Source organism: Pristiophorus japonicus, chromosome 28 (assembly GCF_044704955.1).
Source record: "Pristiophorus japonicus isolate sPriJap1 chromosome 28, sPriJap1.hap1, whole genome shotgun sequence".
Lineage (NCBI taxonomy): Eukaryota > Metazoa > Chordata > Chondrichthyes > Pristiophoridae > Pristiophorus > Pristiophorus japonicus.
Genome location: NC_092004.1, coordinates 13,233,033 through 13,253,492, shown reverse-complemented (window position 1 = coordinate 13,253,492; position 20,460 = coordinate 13,233,033). Strand labels below are relative to the sequence as shown.

The following is a 20,460-nucleotide window of genomic DNA, read 5'->3' as shown; positions in this document are numbered from 1 at the left end:
GTTACATCTAATCATCAACCTGCCTAAAAAGGTCTTCTGACGATAATCTGTCACCAGGCCTCACCAGTCACCGTCTGATTCCTCCATCGTCTCTTCATTCATTACCCACCTCTCCCACTAGAGCTGCTTTCACCGGCATGACCGTTCTCCATACTGAGGCTTTCTCATTACCAAGCAGAGCATAATCACCGGCACGGACTGGTTAGTCCGAATGGCTCATTTCTGTGTCATTCTGTAATTTTGTAGTCTCATTGTAAGTGGTCCCTGGATTTGATGATTCATTGTAGCTGGTCCCTGGATTTGCTGCCTCAGTGTAAAGGGTCCACGGATTTGATGTCTCAGTGTAAGTGGTCCCTGGATTTCATGCCCCAGTACAAGTGGTCCCCTGATTTGGAGTCACAATGCAAGTGGTTCCTGGATTTAGTGTCTTAATGTAAGTGGTCCCTGGATGTTGTCATGTATTCAACTATCATTGCAACCCATGTATAAGCTGACCTAAGTCGTACACCTTGAGAACATTGACCACAAAGGGGTGAACTTGTGGCAGACACTCCTAACCTGGTCTTTCAGGTATAAAAGGGGAAACTCCACCCACCTTCATCGCTTGAGGTCTTGGTAATAAAGGTAACTGGTCAGAGTGACCTTCTCTCAAGTATGGGCTTCGTATCCATTTATACTGTACAGTAAGGATATATCATTGGCGACGAGAAACTGGGATTTCAACCACGTGAGCATAGCCACTAGTAGCACAGAAAAGAGGTACTGTGTTGGCGATGATTGGGACGACTTTATTGAGTGACTACAGCAACGTTTTGTCACTAAGGAATGTTTGGGAAAGGATTCGGCCGACAAACGCAGAGCTCATTTCCTGACGGTTTGTGGATCCAGAACGTACTCCCTGATGAAGGCCCTTCTAGCACCAGAGAAGCTGGGGACAAGACGTTCGAAGAGCTCAGTAAGTTGATCGGGGAACACCTTAAGCAGCATGCACATAGCGAGCCACCAGTTTTACATGCACTGGCGGTGAGAAGGGAAAAGCGTTCCTGACTTCATGGCAGATCTCCGGCGACTGGCGAGCGTATGTAAGTTCACAGATGCAGGCAGAGCGGAGATGATGCGAGACTTTTTTATTGAGGGCATCGGGCATGCTGGGGTTTTCAGGAACCCGATTAAGACCAAAGACTTGACCTTGGAAGCGGCGGCTCTGATAGCCCAGACTTTTATCTCAGGGGAGGAAGAGACCAGAATGATGTATGACAAAAATCTTGGCTTAAATGTGGCAAACGACCAGGGAGACAACATTGTTAACGCGGCACACAGTTCTCTTGGCAGACAAGGGCAATCAGACATGCCCCAGCATGCAGTCGAACCCAAAAAGGGAATTCAACAGAGACAATGGCTAGCTGAACGGTGATTCATACCATTGCAATGGACAATGCGGCCAGTAATGGGGCAATCAACACCTGTTAATGGTGCACTTAAGGACAGTAACAGAGACAGTCAGAGACGATCGACTTGTAATGGACCTTTTGTTTCCAACAACGGGTCCTCCAACTCATGCTGGAGGTGTGGAGCCAAAACACCCAGCCAGAGCCCGCAGGTATCAGCAATATACCTGCAGAAACTGCAACGTCAGCGGTCATTTGGCGTGCATGTGCAGGAAGCCTGCAGCAAGGCTAAATACGAGGAGGACGGGCCCGATGCAAGCTCGACGAGTCCAAATAAATACTGGGGAAAATCACTGGAAGCTGAAGTTCAGCGAGTTCATTTGGAGCACATATACAGTTCATTTACCATGATGAAAGTGCTCCTCAATGGCATCCCAGTATTAATGGAGCTCGACACGGCGGCCAGCCAGTCCTTGATGAGTATCAACCAGTTTGAAAGATTGTGGGCGTCCAATGCCAGGAGGCCAAAATTATTGCCGATTGATGCACAGCTACGGAGATCATTCGGAGAACAGGTTGCCACTCTGGATTGTCCTGGGGGACGGTCCCATCTACTGGAGACGAGTTGGCTTGCTGTCATGAACTGGAAATGGGGCGATGTCAATGCATTTCTCCTGTGGAGCGAGTATCATGCTTACAGGTCCTGGACAAATTCGACTCCTTATTTCAACCCGGCATCAGCACTTTCATAGGGGCTAAGGTAGTGATTCACATAAACCCGACGCCAGGCCAGTACACCACAAGGCCAGAGCGGTGCTGTACGTGATGGGGGAAAAAATAGAATGCGAATTGGACCGCCTGCTGAGGGAAGGCATCATCTTGCCAGTTGAATTCAGTGACTGGGCGAGCCCGATTGTGCCGGTGCTCAAGGCGGATGAGTCGGTCAGGATATTTGGCGCTTACAAGGCCACCATCAATCGGGTGTCACTCCAAGACCAGTACCCGCTACCGAGAGCGGAGGACCTCTTTGTGACACTACCCGCTGGCAAACCTTTTTCAAAATTGGACTTGACCTCAGCTCACATGACCCGGAAGCTGGAGAGTGAGTCGAAAAGGCTGACCACCATCACGACACACAAGGGGTTGTTTGAGTATAACAGATGTCCGTTCGGGATTCGTTCAGCCACCGTGATCTTTCAGCAAAATATGGAAAGCCTCCTCAAGTCGATTCCAAGGACGGTGGTTTTTCAGGACGACATTCTCATCATGGGTCGCGATGCTGAAGAACACCTCCATGACCTGGATGAGGTGCTACGCAGACTGGATCGGGTAGGGCTATGACTGAAAAAGGCAAAGTGCGTCTTCTTAGCTCCAGAGGTAGAATTCCTGGGGAGGAGGGTCGCAGCAGATGGGATCAGACCTACTGTGTCCAAAACGGAAGCGATCCGGAGAGCACCCATACCCCGTAACACGACGGAGCTGCATTCACTTCTGGGGCTCCTGAAATATTTTGCGAACTTTCTTCCCTAATTGAGCATGCTGTTAGAGCCGCTACACGTGCTCCCACGCAAAGGTCGCGATTGGGTCTGGGGGAACAGCTGGAAAGTTGCTTTTGACAGAGCACGCAACTTGTTATGCTCCAACAAACTGTTGACATTACATGACCCATGCTCAACCTGCTTCTCTCTGGAAAGAGAGAAGACTGCCTGGAAGGATTCCAGACTGAGGAAATTCAGAATCACTGTCACCTTCACAGCTAGTAGCAGCGCTGTCCTTGTCATGGAGTGAGGCTGCAGGTTTGGTTACAAGAGGTGGCAGAGTTCTGTGAGCACCTCGTATGTAAAGGGCAGACACCTCCCACACTGCTTCTGGCTCAGGCTGAGGTTAAAGAATTGCTCTTGAATGGCCCTAGTTTGGCAGGAAATTTGATCTGCAGACAGATCACAAATCCCTAACGTGCTTTTGGCCGACAACAAGGCCATAAATGCGAATGCTTCAGCCCACATACAGAGGTGGGCACTTACGTTAGCTGACTATGACTACACAATTCAGCATAGACCGTGCACTGAACACTGTGCCGACGGACTCAGCAGGCTCCCACTAGCCACCACTGAGGGGGCATCTGAGCATGATGCTGAGATAATCATGGCTGTTGAAGCTTTCGAAAGCGAAGGTTCACCTGTGACAGCCCGTCAGATTAAAGTCTGGACAAATAAAGACCCGCTACTTTCTTTCGTTAAGAAATGTGTTCTGAATGGGGACTGGGCAGCCATGAACAGGGCATGCCCTGAGAAATTTAAACCGTTTCACAGGCACAAGGATGAACTCTCGATTCAAGCCGATTGCCAACTATGGGGAAACCGAGTAGTCATGTCCCAGAGGGACAGAGAGGTGTTTATCAGAGAACTTCACAATGAGCACCCGGGCATTATCATGATGAAGGCAATTGTCAGGTCACACATTTGGTGGACAGGGATAGATGCAGACCTGGAAATTTGTGTTCGCGGGTGCAACACGTGTGCTCAGCTGGGCAACGCACCCAGGGAAGCCGCCCTTAGCTCCTGGTCCTCGCTCGCCGACCCATGGTCACGCATCCATGTGGACTACGGAGGTCCTTTCATGGCAAAAGTGTTTTTAGTTGTAGTAGATGCCTACTCCAAAGGGATTGAGTGTGCCATTTTAAATTCAAGCACATCCTCTGCCACGGTAGAAAGTCTACGGGCAATGTTCGCCGCCCATGGTCTACCGGATGTCATGGTCAGCTACAATGGCCCGTGCTTCACAAGCATTGATTTCCAAGACTTCATGGCAGGCAATGGAATCAACCATGTCAGAATGGCACCGTTCAAGGCGGCCTCAAATGGCCAGGCGGAACGAGCAGTGAGGATAATCAAACAGGGGATGCTCAGAATCCAAGGGGGTTCCCTTCAAAGGTGCTTTATCACGCCTCCTGTAGGCCAATAGGTCCCAACCAGACTCGCTCACAGGGGTTCCACCTGCAGAGCTGCGAATGAAAAGGACGCTCAAAACCAGGTCATCCCTTATACACCCTGCTATGAAAGAAATTGTTGAGAGCAGGCGTCAGTCACAATGTGACTACCATGACAGGAATGCGAGGGCGCCATTATTGATGTCAATACACTGTTTTTGTCCTTAATTACGCTGCAGGGCCCAAATGGCTTGCAGGCACAGTGATTGCCAAAGAGGTGAATTAGGGTTTTGGTAGTTAAACTTACTAATGGACAAATCTGCCGCAAACACGTGGATCAAACTAAAAGGAGGTTCAGCAACCCATAGAAGAAGCAGAGGAAGAACACGATGTAGAGTTTACTCCACCACAGGTGACCGAACACCGGAACAAAGTGGAGGAGAGCGCAGTCACTGTGGGCAATCCAGACAGGCCTGAGGCATCACAAACAGCAGACACACAGACCAGCGCCCAACAACCAGAGCCCCAACTCAGGCGCTCTACAAGGGAGTGTAAACCACCAGAGAGACTCAACCTGTGATCTCAATAAGACTTTGGGGAGAGGTGATGTCATGTATTCAACTATCATTGTAACCCATGTATCAGCTGACCGAAGTTGTACACCTTGAGAACATTGACCACAAGGAGGTGAACTTGTTGGAGACACTACTAACCTGGACTTTCAAGTATAAAAGGGGAAGCTCCACCCACCTTCATCACTTGAGGTCTTGGTAATAAAGGTAACTGGTCACAGAGTGACCTTCTCTCAAGTATGGGCGTCGTCTGCATTTATACGGTATAGTAAGTACATATCAGATTTGGTGTCACAATGTGTGTTGTCCCTGGATTTGGTGTCACAATGAAAGGGAATCCTGGATTTGTTGTCAACAGTACCTCGTCATTGGGACTGTGGACAACCCCGCAGCCCAGGAAAGCATTCAGCACAGAATGATCCCACTAAAATCTATTCCCAATTAACACTACCCACATTAATTCACCAGAAACAGCCCAGTGCTTGCAAGGAACTGCAGCCCCATGTCTAACTTCAGTGGAACACACAATACAAAACATTTTAAAGGAAAAATAAACCCGATCATAGTTCAACAAAGGCAATTAATGGGCAGTAAATACCCCGCACTCATACACCTCATTCACCTCTACTCTCCAACTCCCCCTCACCAACTACTCTTTCGCCCTTACTCTCCAAACCCGTCACCCCAACATTTCTTTCAAACTCTCACCCCAACTCCTCTTTCACCCTTCTCTCCAAACCTACCTCCCCCAACTCCTCTTTCATCCTTACAATTTCATTTTCAACGTCACTTACACAAGTCATCCACACTGGCGGTAGATCTGAGGAGCTTCTGTGTGTTGGTGAGGTGATCACTGGAAAATAAAGTGCAGAGACTGATAAGTGATGCTCATTACCCTCGGTGAGATTTAATCCTCTTTCCCATTGAATACTGCACACAGATGGTCACCTTGGTAACGGAATGGTCAGTGTGACATCACTTTCTAAATTTGGGCACACAAGACAATGGGTCATCAATAAATGGTAAAGGGATTAAACACTCTGCAATTACAACATAAATAATAGGAAATAAATGCTGAAAAATAACTGGCGAAGATAATAACTTATCTCTATGGAATTCACGAGCAAACAATAAGAATGATGTGATCAGTTTACATATACACACACTTACACATATATATGTAGCAAAGACTTTGTGTGCACACTTTTCAGTTGTTGTGCTTAAGCTGAGGCAATATGTTTTATTAGGTCTTTCTGCGTCAGGATATAAAGATACCGCACGCTATTGCTCCTCCCGCTGCCTGGAGGAATGGAGCAGATATTTAAAGGGACAGGGTCTCCCTTTTCTCTGCCGAGTTTATACTTAAAAGAACAGTCCAGTTTATCTCGGAGTGTCGGAGCACTTCACAAGCCCTGCTCCCATTAACAGTCGCTCCCTTCTGTATTGTGCAGTGATTGTAAAGCTGTTTATTTTCAGTGACTTGAGCCTTTCTATAATGTCTCAATTGTTTTTGATGATCCATTTGATTAGCTTTTCTAATTTGAAAGGATTTCAGAATTGTGTATTGCGACGAAGGTTTTGTTTAAAGGTGGATTTAAATTTGTTTGAAAATATTCTTTCTAACCCTCCCCCAACCCCACAAATTTTAGAACACTCTGCAATACTGATTGGGAAGGTCCCAAGTTCGGTCCTTGATCTGGGCTGTTAGTTGTTCTCAGTCAAGGCAGCAGTTCATGGGTTCGAATTGTCCTCACTACCACTGGGCTAAATATAAGTAAAAATTATCCAGTGCCCTTGCTCTTGATACCGATCCAATGACATCAACTGGGAAGTGTGTGGATGTCACTTGAGGACAGGATTGAACTCGGCTCTGATGCCTATCACAGTGGAAATTTCTATCCTGTACTTAAAGTAACAACTTTTGTAACCTCCATTGCAGGGTATTAGAATGGGAGGATCTGCAGCTTGGAAACTCAAATCAACCAGCACGTCAAGATTTGAGGGAATCATCGGATTCATCAGGATCGCCTTTGGAAAAACTTCAATCACAGCGGGGAGAAACAGGACACATGTTATGTGTATGGATGCGCCTACAACCAATCGTCTAGCCTGTGAGACTCGTGTGCCCAGCTGACTCAACACTGTGAATGTGGGGACAGTGGGAATGAATGCAGATGCGCGTCAGGTGAAAACACATCAGGGAGAGGCCGTTTACCAGCTGAGTGTGGAAAGAGATGCAGTCGCTTATCTCAACAACTGCTGTAGGCACATGCTAAGTCCTGTCACTGAAAGTGATTAACAGACTGGATTTTGTGTTCAGTGATATCGGGCGTGTTAGCTATCCATAACCTGGACACCAAGGCAAAGAGAGGCATTCTGGAAGGTGTGGGGAACTGGGACTTGTCTCTGAGACTAATCAAAGGCATGAGAACGGAAACAATCGAGAGTTAGAATGGAGAAAAGGCCCCAAATGGAGCAGTCGGTAACAGGACATCAATAGTCGCCTCTTATCATAGAGATATCAAATATTGACACATTGTGTAATTTGAAATATCAAAATATTAAACTCCAGCCCAGTTTTCAGAATGATTAACATCAGCAGAATCAAATCCCAACTGACAGAACGAACACGATTCAGTCAGAATGTGATTAACAGCAGTAATAACAGTAGAACCCAACCCCTGCAGTCACTTGTGAACTCGCAATTCAGATGACTGAATTAATCTCTTCCCACACTTCCCCCGTGTGAACTCGCTGGAGTTTCAGCAGATGATGGAGTGAAACCCTATCCACACACGGAGCAGATGAACGGCCTCTTCCCGGTGTGACTGTGACAATGAATTTCTAGATCAGATGGGCAACTGAATCCCTCCCCACAGTCTCCACATTCCCACAGTTTCTCCATGGTGTGGGTGTCCTGATGTCTCTCCAGTTTGGACGATCAGTTGAAGATTCGTCCACACACACAACACGTGTAGCTTCTCTCCGCTGTGAATGGTGCGAAGTTTTTTCAGGCTGTGTAACTGGTTGAAGCTCTTTCGAGTGCACTGGAACAATCTCACTCGGATGTTTGTGTGTCGTGGTGCTTTCCCAGATGTTTGAAATATTTTCCCACAGAGAGAAGAGACAAACATTCCTGCTTCCACATTCAAAGGCCGAGGATGTTGATCATTTCCAGCTTACATCGTTGGGTTCAGACCTGCACCAGCTGTGTGCAAAGTGAGAATAAAGTCAATGAGATGCTGATTTTCTCTGCTGGCCACTGGGTCTTTTGTGCTGGCCCAATAGGGTAAGACTGTGTTGCCGGATAGGCTGAGCCTGGGCTGGCCCAAACTGATGAGCCTGTCCTGCCCGATAGGGTGAGACTGTGCTGGCCCAATATGGTGAGGTTGTGCTGGCCCAATAGTTTAAGCCTGTTTTGCCCGCGAGGGTGAGACTGTGCTGGCCCAATAGTGTAAAGCTGTGCTGGGCCGATCGGGTGAGCCTGTGCTGGGCCAATAGGGTGAGATTGTGCTGGCCTGATAGAGTGAGACTGTGCTGGCCCGATAGTGTGAGACTGTGCTGGCCCGATAGTGTGAGCCTGTGCTGGCCCAATAGGGTTAGTCTGAGCTGGCCCAACAGTGTGAGCCTGTGCTGGCCGATAGTGTGAACCTGTGCTGGCCCGATAGGGTGAGACTGTGATGGCCCGATAGGAAAAGCCTGTGCTGGCCCAATATTGCGAGACTGTGCTGGCCCGATAGTGTGAATATGTGCTGGCCCGATAGTGCGAGCCTGGATTGGCTCGATAGGGTGAGGCCGGGCTAGCCCAATAGGGTGAGCCTGTGCTGGCTCAATGGGGTAAGCCTGGGCTGGCCCGAGAGGGTGAGGCCGGGTTGCCCCAAGAGGGTGTATCAGTGTTGGCCCAATAGGGTGCGATGTCTGTTGTATAGCGTTCACATCTCTGAGCCATACAGAGGTTGTATTACACAGCCCTGCAGACCAGGTGCTTGCTGAAAGCTTTGAACTCAAATTGCTGGAGAAATACCATCAACGATGTCTTCCCAAGATCCTGCAAATCCACTGGGAGGACAGATGCACCAACGTTAGCGTCCTTGACCAGGCCAAAATCCCCAGTATTGAAGCACTGACCACACTCGACCAGGTCCGCAGGGCGGCCGCATTGTTCACAAGCCTGACACAAAACTCCCAAAGCAAATGCTCTAGTCGAAACTCCTACATGGTATGCGATCCTAAAGGTGGGCAAAGGATGCGTTTCAAGGACACCCTCAAAGCCTATCTGATAAAGTGCAACATCCCCACCGGTACCTGGGAGTTCCTGGCCAAAGAGGAGGAAGTGCATCCCTAAGGGAGGGCATTGAACATCTCGAGTCTCATCGCCGAGAGCATACCGAAATCTAGCACAGGCCATGGAAGGAGCGTGCAGCAAACCAGTCCCACACACCCTTTCCTTCAACCACCGTCCATCCCAAATGGGACAGAGACTGTAATTCCCGTATTGGACTGGTCAGTCACCTGAGAACTCACTTTTAGAGTTGGATCAAGACATCCTCGATTTCGAGCGATTGCCTATGATGATGATGAATAGGGTGAGCTTTGGATGGCCCAATAGGGTGAGCCAGGGTTGGACCAATAGGATGAGCCCAGGCCCAGGGTCACCAGACAACAATCAGACAGCAAAGCTCTCTTTCTGGGGCCACTGACCTGGGCGCAAACATGTGATCAATCAAACTGACATACACCCTGAAGCACCGCCCACACGTTGTCACTGCAGAAAGGACTACACATGCGCCGTGAGGCCCGCCCTGACCAAGATGGCGGCCGCTGAGCCCCCTCCCCGCCCGGGAAACAGTTACCACCAAGAAAGTAATCAAGAAAACATCACCGAAGGGCGGCAAGGAGCGCAGAAGGTGGAGGAAGGAGAGTTACTCCATCTACATCTACAAAGTTCACCCCGACACTGGCATCTCCTCCAAGGCCATGGGCATCATGAACTCGGTTGTGAACGATATTTTGGAGCGCAGCGTGAGTGAGGCTTCCCGCCTGGCCCATTACAACAAGCGCCGCACCATCAGCTCCCGGGATGTCCAGACCGCCGTGCGCCTGCTGCTGCCCGGGGAGCTGGCCAAGCACGCCGTGTCGGAAGGGACAAAGGTGGTGACCAAGTACACCAGCTCCAAGTAAAACTACACGCTGTGCTGAGAGATCAAACCCAAATACAACGGCTCTTTTAAGAGCCACCCACAACCTCTCTGAAAGAGCTGCACAAACGCATCACCCTTTAGACTCAATTTACTGTAATTATTTCCTGAACAAATGTGTGGGGACCTTTGCTGTTCCAGCTGTAGATTTCGTTTTAAATTCTCAGATAACCGATTTTACTGTCCGGTTCTTCCTTTTCCCGCCTTAAACGACAAACACTGCCCCTGGTCGCCCTTTCCCTTTGCTCTCAGACCCGTTCATTTGCAGCGGCTGCCAAAAAATTAGAAACTTGTTTTAGGATGATACTCAGACTTTAGCCACCTCGTTCTCTCTCACGCCTTCTTCAATTCAAAAGAAAATTCGACTTCGGAGTCAAACAGTTTATTAACCTTCGAGTCCGAGTGTAACAACGCAGAAGGGGAGTTCTTACAGATACCAGAACTGGGGCAGTTTGAACACTCTGTGCCTCTTCCCTTTTGACAGAAGGACTCCCAGTTCTGGTCTCGCTGCTGCTTGTGCGGGGGATCGATCGATAATCTAAGAAATCCAACTTTTACAAAGATTGAGCTGGAATGTGTCCCGTTACAGAATAAGTGGGGAATGATTCCTCCCATTATAAATAGTTTGAAACTGAACCCGAATTTAATCCTGATTATAAGCATGGAATTGCAAGTGAAATTTGGATTAAGACAAAGGGAAACAAAAATTTTTGGAAATATTTGGCTAATGGGGAAGTTACTAACATAATCCGCAATTTTAACAATTATTGGCGAGATTTTTGAATTTCTAAATCCTTCGAAGACTGACTGTTGAGAACAGTCATTTACGCCCAGGTTTCTTTGGTGGGCTGAACAGGCTGCGATTGGTCATCGGAAAGGACCAATGAAATTCACCACAGAGCGACCAATCACAAGTTCGCTCCCTGCATTCCTCCAGAAGGTATAAGGCAGATGTGGGAGGAGTTTCTCATTCTTTCCATGAAGGTGTAGATTGTGGAAATGTCTAGAAAATGAAAAACCAGCGGTAAAGCTCGGGCCAAGGCCAAGTCTCGCTCCTCCCGGGTAGGACTGCAGTTCCCTGTGGGCCGTGTTCACAGGCTCCTGCGGAAGGGGAACTACGCTGAGCATGTGGGTGCCAGAGCCCCGGTCCACATGGCTGCTGTGCTCGAGTATCTGACCGCTGAAATCCTGGAGCTGGCCGGCAACCCGGCCCGCGACAACACGAAGACCCACACCATCCCCAGACACCTGCAGCTGGCCATCCGCAACGACCAGGAGCTCAACATGCTGCTGGGAAAGGTGACCATCGCTCAGGGCGGGATGCTGCCTGATATACAGGCTGTGCTGCTGCCCAAGGATACCACCAGTGTGTCCAAGAGCAAGTAAAGCAGACAGCATTTAATCTAATAAACCAAAGGCTCTGTTCAGAGCCACCCACAGTATCAATGTAAGGGCAGGTTAATGCTCTATCCATCACAATTGTCCCAGATCTAAATTAACATTGAAACTCTGCAATTAAGCGGTTAGTTTCCTGATCAGAAATGACCCTCAGACATTGTCCGTTATAATCTGGTCACTGCCGACAGACAGTGCAACAGGTTTGCTGTTATAAAATCCTGCTGTAAGGTACCATAAATCATTTCTGGCCTGCGAGGCGGTAATCTTACCCCGATTGCGATGGCCGGGTAGGTCTGTGACTGAAAAAGATGAAGTGAATCTTCATAGCTCCAGAGGTAGAATTCCTGCGGATGAAGGTAGCAGCAGACGGGATCAGACCTACTGTGTACAAAACGGAAGCGATCCAGAGAGCACCCAGACCCCGTAACACGACGGAGTTGCATTCATTCCTGGGGCTCCTGAATTATTTTGGTCACTTTCTTCCCAAATTGAGCACGCTGTTAGAGCCGCTACACGTGCTCCTGCCCAAAGGTCGTGAATGGGTCTGGGGGGGACAGCCAGGAAAGGGCTTCTGATAGAGCACAACATTTGTTATGCTCCAACAATATGTTAACGCTATATGACCCATGTAAGAAACTTGATTGAACAAGCGATGCGTCGTCCTATGGGGTCAGGTGTGTGTTGCAGCATGTGAATGCCAATGGTCAGTTTCAGCCGGTAGCTATGCCTCCAGACTTCTGTCCCAGGCAGAACGGGGCTACGGGATGGTAGAAAAGTAAGCGCTTGCATGGAAATATGCTGAAAAAAAAATGCACCAGTACCTGTTTGGCAGGAAGTGTGAGCTGGAGACAGATCACAAACCCCAAGCGTCGCTTTTGGCCGACAACAAGGCCATAAATGCAAATGCATTGCCCCCCATACAGACGGGGCACTCACGTTAGCCACCTATGACTACACAATTCAGCACAGACCGGGCACTGAAAACTGCACCGATGCACTCAGTAGGCTCCCGCTAGCCACCACCCAGGGGCCAACCGAGCATGCAGCTGAGATGGTCATGGCTGTTGAAGTTTTCGAAAGCGAAGGCTCACCTGTGACAGCCAGTCAGATCAAAATCTGGACACATAGAGACCCACTACTGCCTTTAGTCAAGAAATGTGTCCTAAATGGGGACTGGGCAGCCACGTACGGGGCGCATTCCCAGGGGAATTCAAACCATTTCACAGACGCAAGGAGGAACTCTCGATTCAAGCCGATTGCCTACTATGGGGAAACTATGTAATCATGCCCCAGATGGGCAGAGAGATGTTCAACAGAGAACTCCACAATGAGCACCCGAGCATTGTCATGATGAAGGCAATTGCCAGGTCACACGTTTGTTGGCCAGGGATAGATGCAGACCTGGAACGTTGTGTTCACAGATGCAACACGTGTGCCCAGCTGGGCAATGCGCCCAGGGAAGTCCCCCCTTAGCCCGTGGTCCTGGACCGCCAAACCATGGTCATGTATCCATGTGGACTACGCAGGTCCTTTCATGAGAAAAATGTTTTTGGTTGCAGTAGACGCCTACTTCAAATGGATCGAGGGTGATATTCTCAATCCAAGCACATCCTCAGCCAAGGTAGAAAGTCAACGTGCAATGTTCTCTGTCCATGGTCGACCGGACGCCTTGGTCAGCGTCAATGGCCCGTGCTTTACAAGCATTGAATTCCAGGACTTCATGGCAGGAAATGGTATCAACCATCTCAGAACGGCACCGTTCAAGCCGGCCTCAAATGGTCAGGTGGAACGAGCAGTGCAGATAATCAAACAGGGAATGCTCAGAATCCAAGGGGGTTCCCTCCAAAGCCGCTTATCATGCCTCCTGTTGGCCAATAGATACCGACCACACTCGCTCACAGGGGTTCCACCCGCAGAGCTGCTTATTAAAAGGACACTCAAAACCAGGTTATCCATTATACACCCCAACATGAAAGAAATTGTTGAGAGCAGGCGCCAGTCACAATGTGACTACCATGACGGGAATGCGAGGGCGCGATCTATTGATGTCAATGACTCTGTCTTTGTCATCAACTACGCTGCAGGGCTTAAATAGCTCTGAGGCACTGTGATTGCCCAAAGAGGGCAATATGATTCTGATAGTTAAACTTACCAATAGACAAATCTGCCTCAAACACGTGGATTAAAAAAAAGCGGGTTCAGCACCCCCATAGAAGAAGAAGAGGATGAACATGATATAGAGTTCACTCCAACACAGGTTACCGAACATCGGAATCAAGCGGAGGAGAGCCCAGTCACTGTGGGCAGTCCGCACAGGCCTGAGGCACCACAAACAGCAGATACTCAGGCCAACGCCCAACAACTGGAGCCCCAACTCAGGCGCTCTGCAAGGGAGCGTAAACCACCAGAGAGACTTAACCAATGATCCCAATAAGACTTTGGGGAGAGGTGATGTCATGTATTCAACTGTCATTGTAACCCATGTATAAACTGACCTAAGTTGTACACCGTGAGAACATTGAACATAAGTGGGTGCACTTGTGGGAGACACACCTAACCTGGACTTTCAGGTATAAAAGGGGAAGCTCCACCCACCTTCATCACTTCAGTGCTGGCTAATAAATGTTACTGGTCACAGAGGACCTTTTCTCAAGTATGGGCCTCGTGCGCATTTATACTGTATAGTAAGGACATATTAGACAGAGGTGTTCAAACTGCCCCGGTTATGGTCTATATAAGAACTCCCTTTCTGGATTGTTATACTGCGGGGAGTGTCGGGTTAATAAACGGACTGACGCAACAGGAATTGAAAAATAAATTTGATAAGAACTTGCGAGAGAGAATGTGTGACTGAAATCTGAGTCTCAGCCCCTAAACATAGAAACATAGAAAATAGGTGCAGGAGCAGGCCATTCAGCCCCTCTAGCCTGCACCGCCATTCAATGAGTTCATGGCTGAACATGAAACTTCAGTACCCGCTTCCTGCTTTCTCGCCATAACCCTTGATCCCCCGAGTAGTAAGGACTTCATCTAACTCCCTTTTGAATATATTTAGTGAATTGGCCTCAACTACTTTCTGTGGTAGAGAATTCCACAGGTTCACCACTCTCTGGGTGAAGAAGTTTCTCCTCATCTCGGTCCTAAATGGCTTACCCCTTATCCTCAGACTGTGACCCCTGGTTCTGGACTTCCCCAACATTGGGAACATTCTTTCTGCATCTAACCTGTCTAAACCCGTCAGAATTTTAAACGTTTCTATGAGGTCCCCTCTCATTCTTCTGAACTCCAGTGAATACAAGCCCAATTGATCCAATCTTTCTTGATAGGTCAGTCCCGCCATCCCGGGAATCAGTCTGGTGAACCTTCGCTGCACTCCCTCAATAGCAAGAATGTCCTTCCTCAAGTTAGGAGACCAAAACTGTACACAATACTCCAGGTGTGGCCTCACCAAGGCCCTGTACAACTGTAGCAACACCTCCCTGCCCCTGTATTCAAATCCCCTCGCTATGAAGGCCAACATGCCATTTGCTTTCTTAACCGCCTGCTGTACCTGCATGCCAACCTTCAATGACTGATGTACCATGACACCCAGGTCTCGTTGCACCTTCCCTTTTCCTAATCTGTCACCATTCAGATAATAGTCTGTCTCTCTGTTTTTACCACCAAAGTGGATAACCTCACATTTATCCACATTATACTTCATCTGCCATGCATTTGCCCACTCACCTAACCTATCCAAGTCACTCTGCAGCCGAATAGCATCCTCCTCGCAGCTCACACTGCCACCCAACTTAGTATCATCCGCAAATTTGGAGATACTGCATTTAATCCCATCGTCTAAATCATTAATGTACAATGTAAACAGCTGGGGCCCCAGCACAGAACCTTGCGGCACTCCACTAGTCACTGCCTGCCATTCTGAAAAGTACCCGTTTACTCCTACTCTTTGCTTCCTGTCTGACAACCAGTTCTCAATCCACGTCAGCACACTAAACATGCTTTTAATTCGGCAGGCGGTGTAAATGAACAGGTCTGAGAGTGAAGCTGCTTATCTGAGAATGCAAAACTAAATCTACAGCTGGAACTCCGAAGGTTCTCACACAATTGTTCAGGAAATAATTAGTGATTTAAGTTTAAAGGGAGATGCGTTTTTGCAGCTCTTTCAGAGAAGTTTTGGGTGGCTCTTAAAAGAGCCGTTGTGTTTAGGTTTGACCTCTCAGGACAGCGTGCAGTTTTACTTGGAGCTGGTGTACTTGGGCACCGCCTTTGCCCCTTCCGACACGGCGTGCTTGACCAGCTCCCCAGGCAGCAGCAGGCGCACGGCAGTCTGGATCTCCCGGGAGCTGATGGTGCGGCGTTTGTTGTAATGGGCCAGGCAGGAAGCCTCACCAGTGATGCGCTCCAAAATATCGTTCACAACCGAGTTCATGATGACCATGACCATGGAGGATATGCCAGTGTCGGGGTGAACCTGCTTCATCACTTTGTAGATGTAAATGGAGTAACTCTCGTTCCTCGACTTTCTGCGCTTCTTGCCGCTCTTCGCTATGTTTTAGTGATCGTTTTCTTGGTGCCTTTCTTGGCAGTAACTAATAAGAACATAAGAACATAAGAATTAGGAACAGAAGTAGGCGATCTAGCCCCTCGAGCCTGCTCCGCCATTCAACACGATCATGGCTGATCTGGCCCTTAATTCCCTTATTGTTTAAAAATCTATCTATCTGTGACTTGAATACAGTCAATGAGCTAGCCTCAACTGCTTCCTTGGGCAGAGAATTCCACAGATTCACAACCCTCTGGGAGAAGAAATTCCTTCTCAACTCGATTTTAAATGGGCTCTAGTGCTCGTGTCCCCGAGCAGTGGAAAAAAACTCTCTGCCTCTATCTTTTCTATCCCTTTCATTATTTTAAATGTTTCTATAAGATCACCCCTCAGCCTTCTGAACTCCAACGAGTAAAACTGTTTCTCCCGGTGGTGGGAGCGTGCTCAGCTCCGCCATATTGGTCAGGGCGGTCTCACGGCGCATGTACGGTCCTTTGTGCAGGGACAAAGGGTGGGCGGGGCTTCAGGATGTCTGTCAGTTTGCTTGGTCACATGTTTATGTCCAGCTCAGTGGCCCCTGAAAGGGAACCTTGTTGTTCTGATAGTTGTCAGGTGACCCTGGGCCAGCACGCCTCACCCTATTGGGTCAGACCAACCCAAGCTAACTCTATTGGGCCAGCCCAGGCTCACCCTAATGGGCCAACACAGTCTCATCTCCTTGGGTCAGCCCGGGCTCACACTATTGGGCTGACCGGGCTCAACCTATTGGGTCACCCAGGCACATCCTATTGGGCCAGCCCGGGTTCACCCTATTGGGCCAGCACAAAAGGCCCAGTGATCAGCAGAGAAAATCAGCAGCTCATTTATTTTATTCTCACTTTGCGTACTTACCCAACCATGTAAACTGGAAATGATGAATACCATCTGCCTTTGAATGTGGAAGGAGAAACATTTTTCAGTTCTGTCTGTGGGAAAATATTTTAAACATCAGTGTGACTGTAAAAGCACCGAGACACACATACCATTTCCGCGTGAGAATGTTCCAGTGCACTGACTATGGAAAGAGCTTCAACCAGTTACACAGCCTGAAAAACATCGCACCATTCACAGCGGGAAGAAACTACATGTGTTCTGTGTGTGGACGAAACTTCAACTGATCGTCCAACCTGGAGAGACACAAGGACACCTGCTCCATGGAGAAATCATGGAAATGTGAAGACTGTGGGAAGGTATTCAGTTCCCCGTCTGATCTAGAAATCCATCATCGCAGTCACACTGGGGAGAGACCATTTACCTGCTCTGTGTATGGCCAAGGTTTCACTCAGTCATCTGATCTGCTGAAACTCCAGGGAGTTCGCACTGGGGAAGTGAGGGAAGAGATTTACACAGTCATTTGTATTGCGAGTTCGAAAGTGACTGCAGGGGTTGGGTTCTACTGTCATTGCTTCTGTTAATCACATCCTGACTGAATCGTGTTCATTCTGTGAGTTGGGATTTCTTTCTGCTGATGTTAATCACCCATAAAACTGGGCTGGAGTTTACTATTTTGATATTTCAAATAACACAGTGTGTCGATATTGATGTCTCCATGATAAGATGAGACACATTGATGTCCTGTTACTGACTGCTTCATTTTGCGCCTTTACTCCTTTCTAACTGTAGATTGTTTCAGTTCTCAGACCGATGGTTACTCTCAGGACAAGTCCAAGTTTCCCATACCGTCCAGAGTGCCTTGATGTCCAGGGTAGGGATAGCTAACACGCCCTGGATCACTAAACACATAATCCAGTCTGTTAATCACTTACAGATACTGGAATTTTCTTGTGTCCAGAGCATCTCTCTCACCTTCAATGTGTGAGTAGACTTTCACACCTGCAAAGCTGATTTCAATTTAAATTTAAATCCACTCAGTAAATGTATTTTTTTAAATATCTACAAGTAAACCGATCACATCAACTAATTGGCAAAGGTTTACAGTCAACTCGATGAACAAGTAAAAACATCATGGCCCAATAACACAGCTCGATATTCGCAGGAGAAAGTCTGTTCTCTAAGTCCTCGAATGTCAGTTGGTGAGATGAGAGACTGAATCTCTTTCCACACTCAGCTGGTAAATGGCCTCTCCCTGATGTGTTTCCACTGAACGCACATCTGCATCCATTTCCACAGTCCCCACATTTACAGTGTTTAGTCAGCTGGGCACAAGAGTCTCAGAGGTTGACGAATGATTGGAGTTCTATCCACACACAGAACATGTGTACTGTTTCGCACCGCTGTGATTGGTGTTTTTCCAAAGGCTGATGATAAGGTGATCCAATGAATCTGGTGAATCTCTCAAATCTTAACGTGATGTTTGGTTTGAGTTACCAAACTGCAGATTCTCCCATTCTAATACCCTGCAAATGTAGGTTACAAAAGTTGTTCCTTTAAGTAAAGGATATAAATTCAGAATCGACAAATCTAGATTCTATAGGACATTCTGTCCCCTCCTGTCCCTCCAAAGATGTAAATGCCTTATTCTAGACACTCTCCCTCCATCCTTACTGTCTAAAATCAACTGCGAGTTACTTTCTCCAGGAAGTGCTGAATCTGGCTGGGTGCAATTCCACAGAAATTTGTTAACCTCTGGTGCTTCACCATCAGTCAACTCAGTGAGTGTCAGCAGGATTTCCACTGTGGTAGTCATCAGAGCCGAGCCCAATCTACCCCCAAATGACATCCACAAACCTCCCATTTGATGTCACTGGATCAGTATCAAGAGCAAGGGCAGTGGCTAATTTTTACTCATATTTAGCCCAGTGGTACTGAGGACAATTATAACCCCTGAACTGCTGCCTTGGCTGAGAGCAACTAAGAGCCCAGATCAAGGATCGAACTTGGGAACTTCCCAGTCAGTATTGCGGAGTGTTCTAAAATTTGGGGGGTTGAGGGAGGGTTGGAAAGAATATTTTGAAACACATTTTACTCCACCTTTAAACAAAACCTTCGTCACACTGCACAATTCTGAAATTTTTACAAATTAGACAAGCAAGTCAAATGGATTATAAAAACAATGTGCCATTTTAGAAAGGCTCAAGTCAATCGAATAGACAGCTTTACAATCACAGGACAATACAGGAGGGAGCGAATGTTAATGGGAGCTCGGTTCGTGAAGTCCGCCGACACTCTGAGATAAACTGGACTGTTCCTTTAAGTATAAATAGGCAGAGAAAAGAGAGTCCCTGTCCCTTTAAAGAGCTGCCCCATTCCCCCGGGCAGTGGGAGGAGCAACGGCGCGCTATCTCTTGAGATACTGATACAGCAAACTCCGCCGGATTGGTTCCCGCAAGTTCCTAAAGTCCTAAGAAATAAATTGCATCAGGTTAAGGAGAACAACTGAAAGGACTGCACACAGAGTCGTTGCTATGTGCGTGTGTGTGTGTGTGTACACAAAACACATCATTCTTAATCTTTGCGAGAGATAAGCTACTTTCTGCACCAGTTATTATCCAGCATTTTATTTCCTATTATTTACAATGTTATTGCAGAGTGTTTAATTCATTTACCATTTATTGATGACCCATTGTCTTGTGTGCTATTGTTTAGAAAGTGAAGACAGAATGACCATTCCGTTACCAAGCTGACCATGTCTGTCCGCAGTATTCAGTGGGAAGGGAATTAAATCTTTGATCTTGGATTTGGACGCTGTGGGAACATCGGCGCAAAATCACACGTTTTAATGTGAAATGTGTCTGTTTTCTCACATGTCGACCGGCTGTGAGAAATGGAACTTTGAATGAAAAATGGCGGTGCTCGTCCGCGAACCTCTCACATGTCAAATGTGGTCATCCCGAAGCAAGAATTATACCCCTAGACCAACGAGCCGCCAACAGTAAAGAGTGTAGCTCTCAGATTCTGACGGTAGTGAGAAAAGATATTAGGCCCATCGTGCTTGTGCTGTCCCGCAGATAACTATCTAATTAGTCCTCCTCTCCATCGTCCTACAAATGTTATCCTTTTGACGAATATATTATTAATTTGAGACATGACATAAGCAAAGTACAGCATCCTTGCAAGTAAAAGGGGAATTTGGCGATGAGGTTAAATGTGAATAACAAACCGACCAGCAAGATCAAAGCTGTAAGACAACGACGAAGAGAATGGGATGGGATTCGAACCCATGCGTGCAGAGAACAATGGATTAGCAGTCCACCGCCTTAACCTCTCAGCCACCTCGTCTCTGCTTTCGCACATCGTCAGCCATTCAATCTCCTGCTTTTTGTATCCAAACAGACATAATGTGCAAGAAAGTCCACTTCACAGCTTGCTCTGCCCGTGCATGCAGATCGACAATGATGAAAACTTGCCATGAGATTCTTCAAGCAAACAGCCTTCCTTTGCTTCAGGTGAGTGACTGGAAGAGATGGTTGGTTTCTCGGCAGAATCACAACAA

General features: G+C 47.7%; 1 non-coding gene across 1 annotated transcript; it reads right to left on the bottom strand.

Moving 5' to 3' along the window:
- Positions 1-20,156: 20,156 nt before the first annotated feature.
- Positions 20,157-20,246, bottom strand: trnas-gcu (transfer RNA serine (anticodon GCU)). The gene has a single exon. It is a non-coding gene; the product is annotated as a tRNA-Ser (tRNA).
- Between the last annotated feature and the right edge of the window lie 214 nt (positions 20,247-20,460).